Source organism: Triticum aestivum, chromosome 7A (genome assembly GCF_018294505.1).
Source record: "Triticum aestivum cultivar Chinese Spring chromosome 7A, IWGSC CS RefSeq v2.1, whole genome shotgun sequence".
NCBI classification, from domain to species: domain Eukaryota; kingdom Viridiplantae; phylum Streptophyta; class Magnoliopsida; order Poales; family Poaceae; genus Triticum; species Triticum aestivum.
The window spans coordinates 593612073-593621746 of NC_057812.1; positions in this window are offsets into that span (position 1 = coordinate 593612073).

The window sequence follows — 9674 nt, forward strand, 5'->3', positions numbered from 1 at the left end:
GACCCCTGTGCGCTTAGGTTTAGACCGGCGTGCTGGCCTCTTTGTTTTGCCTAGGTGGGGCTGCGACGTGTTGATCTTCCGAGGCCGGGCATGACCCAGGAAAGTGTGTCCGGCCAAATGGGATCAAGCGTGTTGGGTAAGTTGGTGCACCCCTGCAGGGAAGTTAATCTATTCGAATAGCCGTGATCTTCGGTAACAGGACGACTTGGAGTTGTATCTTGACCTTATGACAACTAGAACCGGATACTTAATAAAACACACCCTTCCAAGTTCCACAGACAACCTGGTGATCGCTTTTCCACAGGGCGACGAGGGGAGGATCGCCGGGTAGGATTATGCTATGCGATGCTTGGAGTTGCTACTTGGAGATGCTACTTGGAGGACTTCGATCTACTCTCTTCTACTTGATGCAAGACGGAGGCTGCCAGAAGCGTAGTCTTCGATAGGACTAGCTATCCCCCTCTTATTCTGGCATTCTGCAGTTCAGTCCACTGATATGGCCTCCTTACACATATATCCATGCATATGTAGTGTAGTTCCTTGCTTGCGAGTACTTTGGATGAGTACTCACGGTTGCTTTCTCCCCCCCTTTTCCCCCTTTCCTTTCTTTCTGGTTGTCGCAACCAGATGCTGGAGTCCAGGAGCCAGACGCCACCGTCGACGACGACCCCTACTACACCGGAGGCGCCTACTACTACGTGCAGCCCGCTGACGACGACCAGGAGTAGTTAGGAGGATCCCAGGCAGGAGGCCTGCGCCTCTTTCGATCTGTATCCCAGTTTGTGCTAGCCTTCTTAAGGCAACTTGTTTAACTTATGTCTGTACTCAGATATTGTTGCTTCCGCTGACTCGTCTATGATCGAGCACTTGTTTTCGAGCCCTCGAGGCCCCTGGCTTGTATTATGATGCTTGTATGACTTATTTATGTTTTAGAGTTGTGTTGTGATATCTTCCCGTGAGTCCCTGATCCTGATCGTACACGTTTGCGTGCATGATTAGTGTACGATTGAATCGGGGGCGTCACACGAGCGCCCGTGAAAAGGCGATTGCTCAGGCTGGTCAGTCTTCAAAGCGTCGTCGGATCTCGTCACCAACCCCAACTGAAAAAGCGTCAAAGCATCCCAAAGTTGCAGAGCCGAAACCTCGGAAGGCGTTGCCAAAGATTAAGATTGACATCCCCGTCGCTTCTGCGTGAGTGTCTCCCTTTGTATTCACTCGACGCCCCATGCTGTTTGTTTTTTCTTGATTTAACCAGACGAACTTTGGAACTGGCAGCGCTGCTACTTCCGGGACCTTAGCTTACAGGGACGAGGATGAGGTAATGGAGGATGCGGTCACTTCCAATCTGAGTATGATTTCTGCCATTCTGTCTTTATTTGGTCGACTCAACTGCAATATGTACCATTGGGTGATGTGATTTTGGCGATTGAACTTTGAAAAACTCCTAACATTATTGACCTCCTCGATGATGACAATGAAGAGCCCGAGAGGCCTTTGACGAGGAAAAATAGGCAAGCTCCTGCAAGTAAGGTGCCACAGTCGACGCCGAGGGCGGAACCAGTCGTTCAGGACGCTGGTGACGCCAATCGGGGTTCTATTACCTTTGTCGTGCCATTGTCGAGTGCCTTGCCTTCTTCGTCGACTACTCAGGCCCTTGTCGACCCACCTTCAGTTTTTGTGACCCATCATGTCCCAGAGGACGAAGTGAATGCTGCCAAGGAAGCCATACGCCAGGCGGGCATTATGATGGAGAAGATGAAGACGGTGCGGGACGCCACTCAGGCCGCCTACGACGCCAGCTCGGCTCTCCAAAGCAACATTCAAGTTAGTTGGTCACCGCTTGTTCTGTTAGGATATGCTATCTGAAGACTCTCTTTCCGAAAATCTTTGCATCTGTACACCCACTGGGTGCGTCGATTGAATTTTTGAACTAGTGGGGGCACGCTGAGTGCACCCACTGGGTGTAGTCCCCGAGACTATGGTGGACTGCTGGCAGTCGACTGTAGTCTTTCTATTTTGATTCTTTCGCTCGATGTGGTCTGGCCGCGTTGAGTGTAAATCGAACTGGTAGTTTGTCTCTTCTACTCGGTCTGGGCGAGTGGGATCAGAACCGGTGGGGGAACGCCAAGTGCACCCACTGGGTGTAGTCCCCGAGACCGCGGTCGACTGCTAGCAGTCGACTGTGGTCTGAGTTCTATGGTCTGAGTTCTTCTTTCTCTCCTTTTTTTTACTCCCTGCACTCGACTCCGGCGGGCCGGTCGAGTGGGATCATAACCGGTGGGGGCACGCAAAGTGCACCCACTGGGTGTAGTCCCCGAGACTATGGTGAAGGGAATATGCCCTAGAGACAATAATAATGTTATTATTTTATTTCCTTATATCATGATAAATGTTTATTATTCATGCTAGAATTGTATTATCCGGAAACATAATACTTGTGTGAATACATAGACAAACTAAATGTCACTAGTATGTCTCTACTTGACTAGCTCGTTAATCAAAGATGGTTATGTTTCCTAACCATAGACATGTGCTGTCATTTGATTAACGGGATCACATTATTAGGAGAATGATGTGATTGACATGACCCATTCCATTAGCTTAGCACCCGATCGTTTAGTGTGTTGCTATTGCTTTCTTCATGACTTGTACATGTTCCTATGACTATGAGATTATGCAACTCCCGTTTGCCGGAGGAACACTTTGTGTGCTACCAAACCTCACAACGTAACTGGGTGATTATAAAGGAGCTCTACAGGTGTCTCCAAAGGTACATGTTGGGTTGGCGTATTTCGAGATTAGGATTTGTCACTCTGATTGTCGGAGAGGTATCTCTGGGCCCTCTCGGTAATGCACATCACATAAGCCTTGCAAGCATTGCAACTAATGAGTTAGTTGCGAGATGATGTATTACGAAACGAGTAAAGAGACTTGCCGGTAACGAGATTGAACTAGGTATTGAGATACCAACGATCGAATCTCGGGCAAGTAACATACCGATGACAAAGGGAACAACATATGTTGTTATGCGGTCTGACCGATAAAGATCTTCGTAGAATATGTAGGAGACAATATGAGCATCCAGGTTCCGCTATTGGTTATTGACCGGAGACGTGTCTCGGTCATGTCTACATTGTTCTCGAACCCGTAGGGTCCGCACACTTAAGGTTTCGATGATAGTTATATTATGAGTTTATGAGTTTTGATGTACCGAAGTTAGTTTGGAGTCCCGGATGTGATCATGGACATAACGAGGAGTCTCAAAATGGTCGAGACATAAAGATTGATATATTGGACGGCTATACTCGGACACCGGAAGTGTTCCGGGTGATTTCGGAGAAAACCGGAGAGCCGGAGGGTTACCAGAACCCTACTGGGAGAAGTAATGGGCCATATGGGCCTTAGTGGAGAGAGAGAGGGGCAGCAAGGGTGGGCCGCGCGCCTCCTCCCCCCTGGTCTGAATTGGACTAGGAGAGGGGGGGCGGCACCCCCCTTTCCTTCTCCCTCCTCACTTCCTTCCCCCTCCTAGTAGGAGGCCTACTCCTACTAGGAGGAGGACTCCTCCTTGGCGAGCCTATAGGGACGGCCGGCCTCCTCCCCTTGCTCCTTTATATACGGGGGCAGGGGGCACCCCTAAACACACAAGTTGATCCACGTGATCATATTCTTAGCCGTGTGCGGTGCCCCCTTCCACCATAATCCTCGATAATATTGTAGCGGTGCTTAGGCGAAGCACTGTGACGGTAGTACATCAAGATCGTCACCACGCCGTCGTGCTAACGGAACTCTTCCCTGACACTTTGCTGGATCGGAGTCCGGGGATCGTCATCGAGCTGAACGTGTGCTAAAACTCGGAGGTGCCGTAGTTTCGGTGCTTGATCGGTCGGGCCGTGAAGACGTATGACTACATCAACCGCGTTGTGCTAACGCTTCCGCTGTCGGTCTACAAGGGTACATAGATCACACTCTCCCCTCTCATTGCTATGCATCACCATGATCTTGCGTGTGCGTAGGATTTTTTTTGAAATTACTATGTTCCCCAACAGTGGCATCCGAGCCTAGGTTTTATGTGTTGATGTTATTTGCATGAGTAGAACACAAGTGAGTTGTGGGCGATATAAGTCATACTGCTTACCAGCATGTCATACTTTGGTTCAGCGGTATTGTTGGACGAAGCGGCCCAGACCGACATTACGCGTACGCTTACGCGAGACCGGTTCTCCCGACGTGCTTTGCACAAAGGTGGCTAGCGGGTGACAGTTTCTCCAACTTTAGTTGAACCGAGTGTGGCTACGCCCGGTCCTTGTGAAGGTTAAAACAACACCAACTTGACAAACTATCGTTGTGGTTTTGATGCGTAGGTAAGATTGGTTCTTGCTTAAGCCCGTAGCAGCCACGTAAAACTTGCAACAACAAAGTAAAGGACGTCTAACTTGTTTTTGCAGGGCATGTTGTGATGTGATATGGTCAAGACATGATGCTAAATTTTATTGTATGAGATGATCATGTTTTGTAACCAAGTTATCGGCAACTGGCAGGAGCCATATGGTTGTCGCTTTATTGTATGCAATGCAATTGCGCTGTAATGCTTTACTTTATCACTAAGCGGTAGCGATAGTCGTGGAAGCATAAGATTGGCGAGACGACAACGATGCTACGATGGTGATCAAGGTGTCGCGCCGGTGACGATGGTGATCACGACGGTGCTTCGAAGATGGAGATCACAAGCACAAGATGATGATGGCCATATCATATCACTTATATTGATTGCATGTGATGTTTATCTTTTATGCATCTTATCTTGCTTTGATTGACGGTAGCATTTTAAGATGATCTCTCACTAATTATCAAGAAGTGTTCTCCCTGAGTATGCACCGTTGCGAAAGTTCTTCGTGCTGAGACACCACGTGATGATCGGGTGTGATAGGCTCTACGTTCAAATACAACGGGTGCAAAACAGTTGCACACGCAGAATACTCAGGTTATACTTGACGAGCCAAGCATATACAGATATGGCCTCGGAACACGGAGACCGAAAGGTCGAGCGTGAATCATATAGTAGATATGATCAACATAGTGATGTTCACCAATGAAACTACTCCATCTCACGTGATGATCGGACATGGTTTAGTTGATTTGGATCACGTAATCACTTAGAGGATTAGAGGGATGTCTATCTAAGTGGGAGTTCTTTAGTAATATGATTAATTGAACCTAAATTTATCATGAACTTAGTACCTGATAGTATCTTGCTTGTTTATGTTTGATTGTAGATAGATGGCCCGTGCTGTTGTTCCGTTGAATTTTAATGCGTTCCTTGAGAAAGCAAAGTTGAAAGATGATGGTAGCAATTACACGGACTGGGTCCGTAACTTGAGGATTATCCTCATTGCTGCACAGAAGAATTACGTCCTGGAAGCACCGCTGGGTGCCAGGCCTGCTGCTGGAGCAACACCAGATGTTATGAACGTCTGGCAGAGCAAAGCTGATGACTACTCGATAGTTCAGTGTGCCATGCTTTACGGCTTAGAATCGGGACTTCAACGACGTTTTGAACGTCATGGAGCATATGAGATGTTCCAGGAGTTGAAGTTAATATTTCAAGCAAATGCCCGGATTGAGAGATATGAAGTCTCCAATAAGTTCTATAGCTGCAAGATGGAGGAGAACAGTTCTGTCAGTGAGCATATACTCAAAATGTCTGGGTATAATAATCACTTGATTCAATTGGGAGTTAATCTTCCAGATGATTGCGTCATTGACAGAATTCTCCAATCACTGCCACCAAGCTACAAGAGCTTCGTGATGAACTATAATATGCAAGGGATGAATAAGACTATTCCCGAGCTCTTCGCAATGCTGAAAGCTGCGGAGGTAGAAATCAAGAAGGAGCATCAAGTGTTGATGGTCAACAAGACCACTAGTTTCAAGAAAAAGGGCAAAGGGAAGAAGAAGGGGAACTTCAAAAAGAACAGCAAGCAAGTTGCTACTCAAGAGAAGAAACCCAAACCTGGACCTAAGCCTGAAACTGAGTGCTTCTACTGCAAGCAGACTGGTCACTGGAAGCGGAACTGCCCCAAGTATTTGGCGGATAAGAAGGATGGCAAGGTGAACAAAGGTATATGTGATATACATGTTATTGATGTGTACCTTACTAATGCTCGCAGTAGCACCTGGGTATTTGATACTGGTTCTGTTGCTAACATTTGCAACTCGAAACAGGGACTACGGATTAAGCGAAGATTGGCTAAGGACGAGGTGACGATGCGCGTGGGAAATGGTTCCAAAGTCGATGTGATCGCGGTCGGCACGCTACCTCTACATCTACCTTCGGGATTAGTATTAGACCTAAATAATTGTTATTTGGTGCCAGCGTTAAGCATGAACATTATATCTGGATCTTGTTTGATGCGAGACGGTTATTCATTTAAATCAGAGAATAATGGTTGTTCTATTTATATGAGTAATATCTTTTATGGTCATGCACCCTTAAAGAGTGGTCTATTCTTATTAAATCTCGATAGTAGTGACACACATATTCATAATGTTGAAGCCAAAAGATGCAGAGTTGATAATGATAGTGCAACTTATTTGTGGCACTGCCGTTTGGGTCATATCGGTGTAAAGCGCATGAAGAAACTCCATACTGATGGACTTTTGGAACCACTTGATTATGAATCGCTTGGTACTTGCGAACCGTGCCTTATGGGTAAGATGACAAAAACACCGTTCTCCGGTACTATGGAGAGAGCAACAGATTTGTTGGAAATCATACATACAGATGTATGTGGTCCGATGAATGTTGAGGCTCGTGGCGGATATCGTTATTTTCTCACCTTCACAGATGACTTAAGCAGATATGGGTATATCTACTTAATGAAACATAAGTCTGAAACGTTTGAAAAGTTCAAAGAATTTCAGAGTGAAGTTGAAAATCATCGTAACAAGAAAATAAAATTCCTACGATCTGATCGTGGAGGAGAATATTTGAGTTACGAGTTTGGTGTACATTTGAAACAATGCGGAATAGTTTCGCAACTCACGCCACCCGGAACACCACAACGTAATGGTGTGTCCGAACGTCGTAATCGTACTTTACTTGATATGGTGCGATCTATGATGTCTCTTACTGATTTACCGCTATCGTTTTGGGGTTATGCTCTAGAGACGGCCGCATTCACGTTAAATAGGGCACCATCAAAATCCGTTGAGACGACGCCTTATGAACTATGGTTTGGCAAGAAACCAAAGTTGTCGTTTCTGAAAGTTTGGGGTTGCGATGCTTATGTGAAAAAGCTTCAACCTGATAAGCTCGAACCCAAATCGGAGAAATGTGTCTTCATAGGATATCCAAAGGAAACTATTGGATACACCTTCTATCACAGATCCGAAGGCAAAACTTTTGTTGCTAAATTCGGAAACTTTCTAGAGAAGGAGTTTCTCTCGAAAGAAGTGAGTGGGAGGAAAGTAGAACTTGATGAGGTAACTGTACCTGCTCCCTTATTGGAAAGTAGTACATCACAGAAACCAGTTTCTGTGACACCTACACCAATTAGTGAGGAAGCTAATGATGATGATCATGAAGCTTCAGAACAAGATACTACTGAACCTCGTAGATCAACCAGAGTAAGATCCGCACCAGAGTGGTACGGTAATCCTGTTCTGGAAGTCATGCTACTAGATCATGATGAACCTACGAACTATGGAGAAGCGATGGTGAGCCCAGATTCCGCAAAATGGCTTGAAGCCATGAAATCTGAGATGGGATCCATGTATGAGAACAAAGTATGGACTTTGGTTGACTTGCCCAATGATCGGCAAGCAATTGAGAATAAATGGATCTTTAAGAAGAAGACTGACGCTGACGGTAATGTTACTGTCTACAAAGCTCGACTTGTCGCAAAAGGTTTTCGACAAGTTCAAGGGATTGACTACGATGAGACCTTCTCACCCGTAGCGATGCTTAAGTCTGTCCGAATCATGTTAGCAATTGCCGCATTTTATGATTATGAAATTTGGCAGATGGATGTCAAAACTGCATTCCTGAATGGATTTCTGAAGAAGAGTTGTATATGATGCAGCCGGAAGGTTTTGTCGATCCAAAGGGAGCTAACAAAGTGTGCAAGCTCCAGCGATCCATTTATGGACTGGTGCAAGCCTCTCGGAGTTGGAATAAACGCTTTGATAGTGTGATCAAAGCATTTGGTTTTGTACAGACTTTTGGAGAAGCCTGTATTTACAAGAAAGTGAGTGGGAGCTCTGTAGCATTTCTGATATTATATGTAGATGACATATTACTAATCGGAAATGATATAGAATTTCTGGATAGCATAAAGGGATACTTGAATAAGAGTTTTTCAATGAAAGACCTCGGTGAAGCTGCTTACATATTGGGCATTAAGATCTATAGAGACAGATCAAGACGCTTAATTGGACTTTCACAAAGCACATACCTTGACAAAGTTTTGAAAAAGTTCAAAATGGATCAAGCAAAGAAAGGATTCTTGCCTGTGTTACAAGGTGTGAAATTGAGTAAGACTCAATGCCCGACCAATGCAGAAGATAGAGAGAAAATGAAAGATGTTCCCTATGCTTCAGCCATAGGCTCTATCATGTATGCAATGCTGTGTACCAGACCTGATGTGTGTCTTGCTATAAGTCTAGCAGGCAGGTACCAAAGTAATCCAGGAGTGGATCACTGGACAGCGGTCAAGAACATCCTGAAATACCTGAAAAGGACTAAGGATATGTTTCTCATATATGGAGGTGACAAAGAGCTCATCGTAAATGGTTACGTTGATGCAAGCTTTGACACTGATCCGGACGATTCTAAATCGCAAACCGGATACGTGTTTACATTAAACGGTGGAGCTGTCAGTTGGTGCAGTTCTAAACAAAGCGTTGTGGCGGGATCTACATGTGAAGCGGAGTACATAGCTGCTTCAGAAGCAGCAAACGAAGGAGTCTGGATGAAGGAGTTCATATCCGATCTAGGTGTCATACCTAGTGCATCAGGTCCAATGAAAATCTTTTGTGACAATACTGGTGCAATTGCCTTGGCAAAGGAATCCAGATTTCACAAGAGAACCAAGCACATCAAGAGACGCTTCAATTCCATCCGGGATCTAGTCCAGGTGGGAGACATAGAGATTTGCAAGATACATACGGATCTGAATGTTGCAGACCCGTTGACTAAGCCTCTTCCATGAGCAAAACATGATCAGCACCAAAGCTCCATGGGTGTTAGAATCATTACTGTGTAATCTAGATTATTGACTCTAGTGCAAGTGGGAGACTGAAGGGAATATGCCCTAGAGACAATAATAATGTTATTATTTTATTTCCTTATATCATGATAAATGTTTATTATTCATGCTAGAATTGTATTATCCGGAAACAAAATATTTGTGTGAATACATAGACAAACTAAACGTCACTAGTATGTCTCTACTTGACTAGCTCGTTAATCAAAGATGGTTATGTTTCCTAACCATAGACATGTGTTGTCATTTGATTAACGGGATCACATTATTAGGAGAATGATGTGATTGACATGACCCATTCCATTAGCTTAGCACCTGATCATTTAGTGTGTTGCTATTGCTTTCTTCATGACTTGTACAAGTTCCTATGACTATGAGATTATGCAACTCCCGTTTGCCGGAGGAACACTT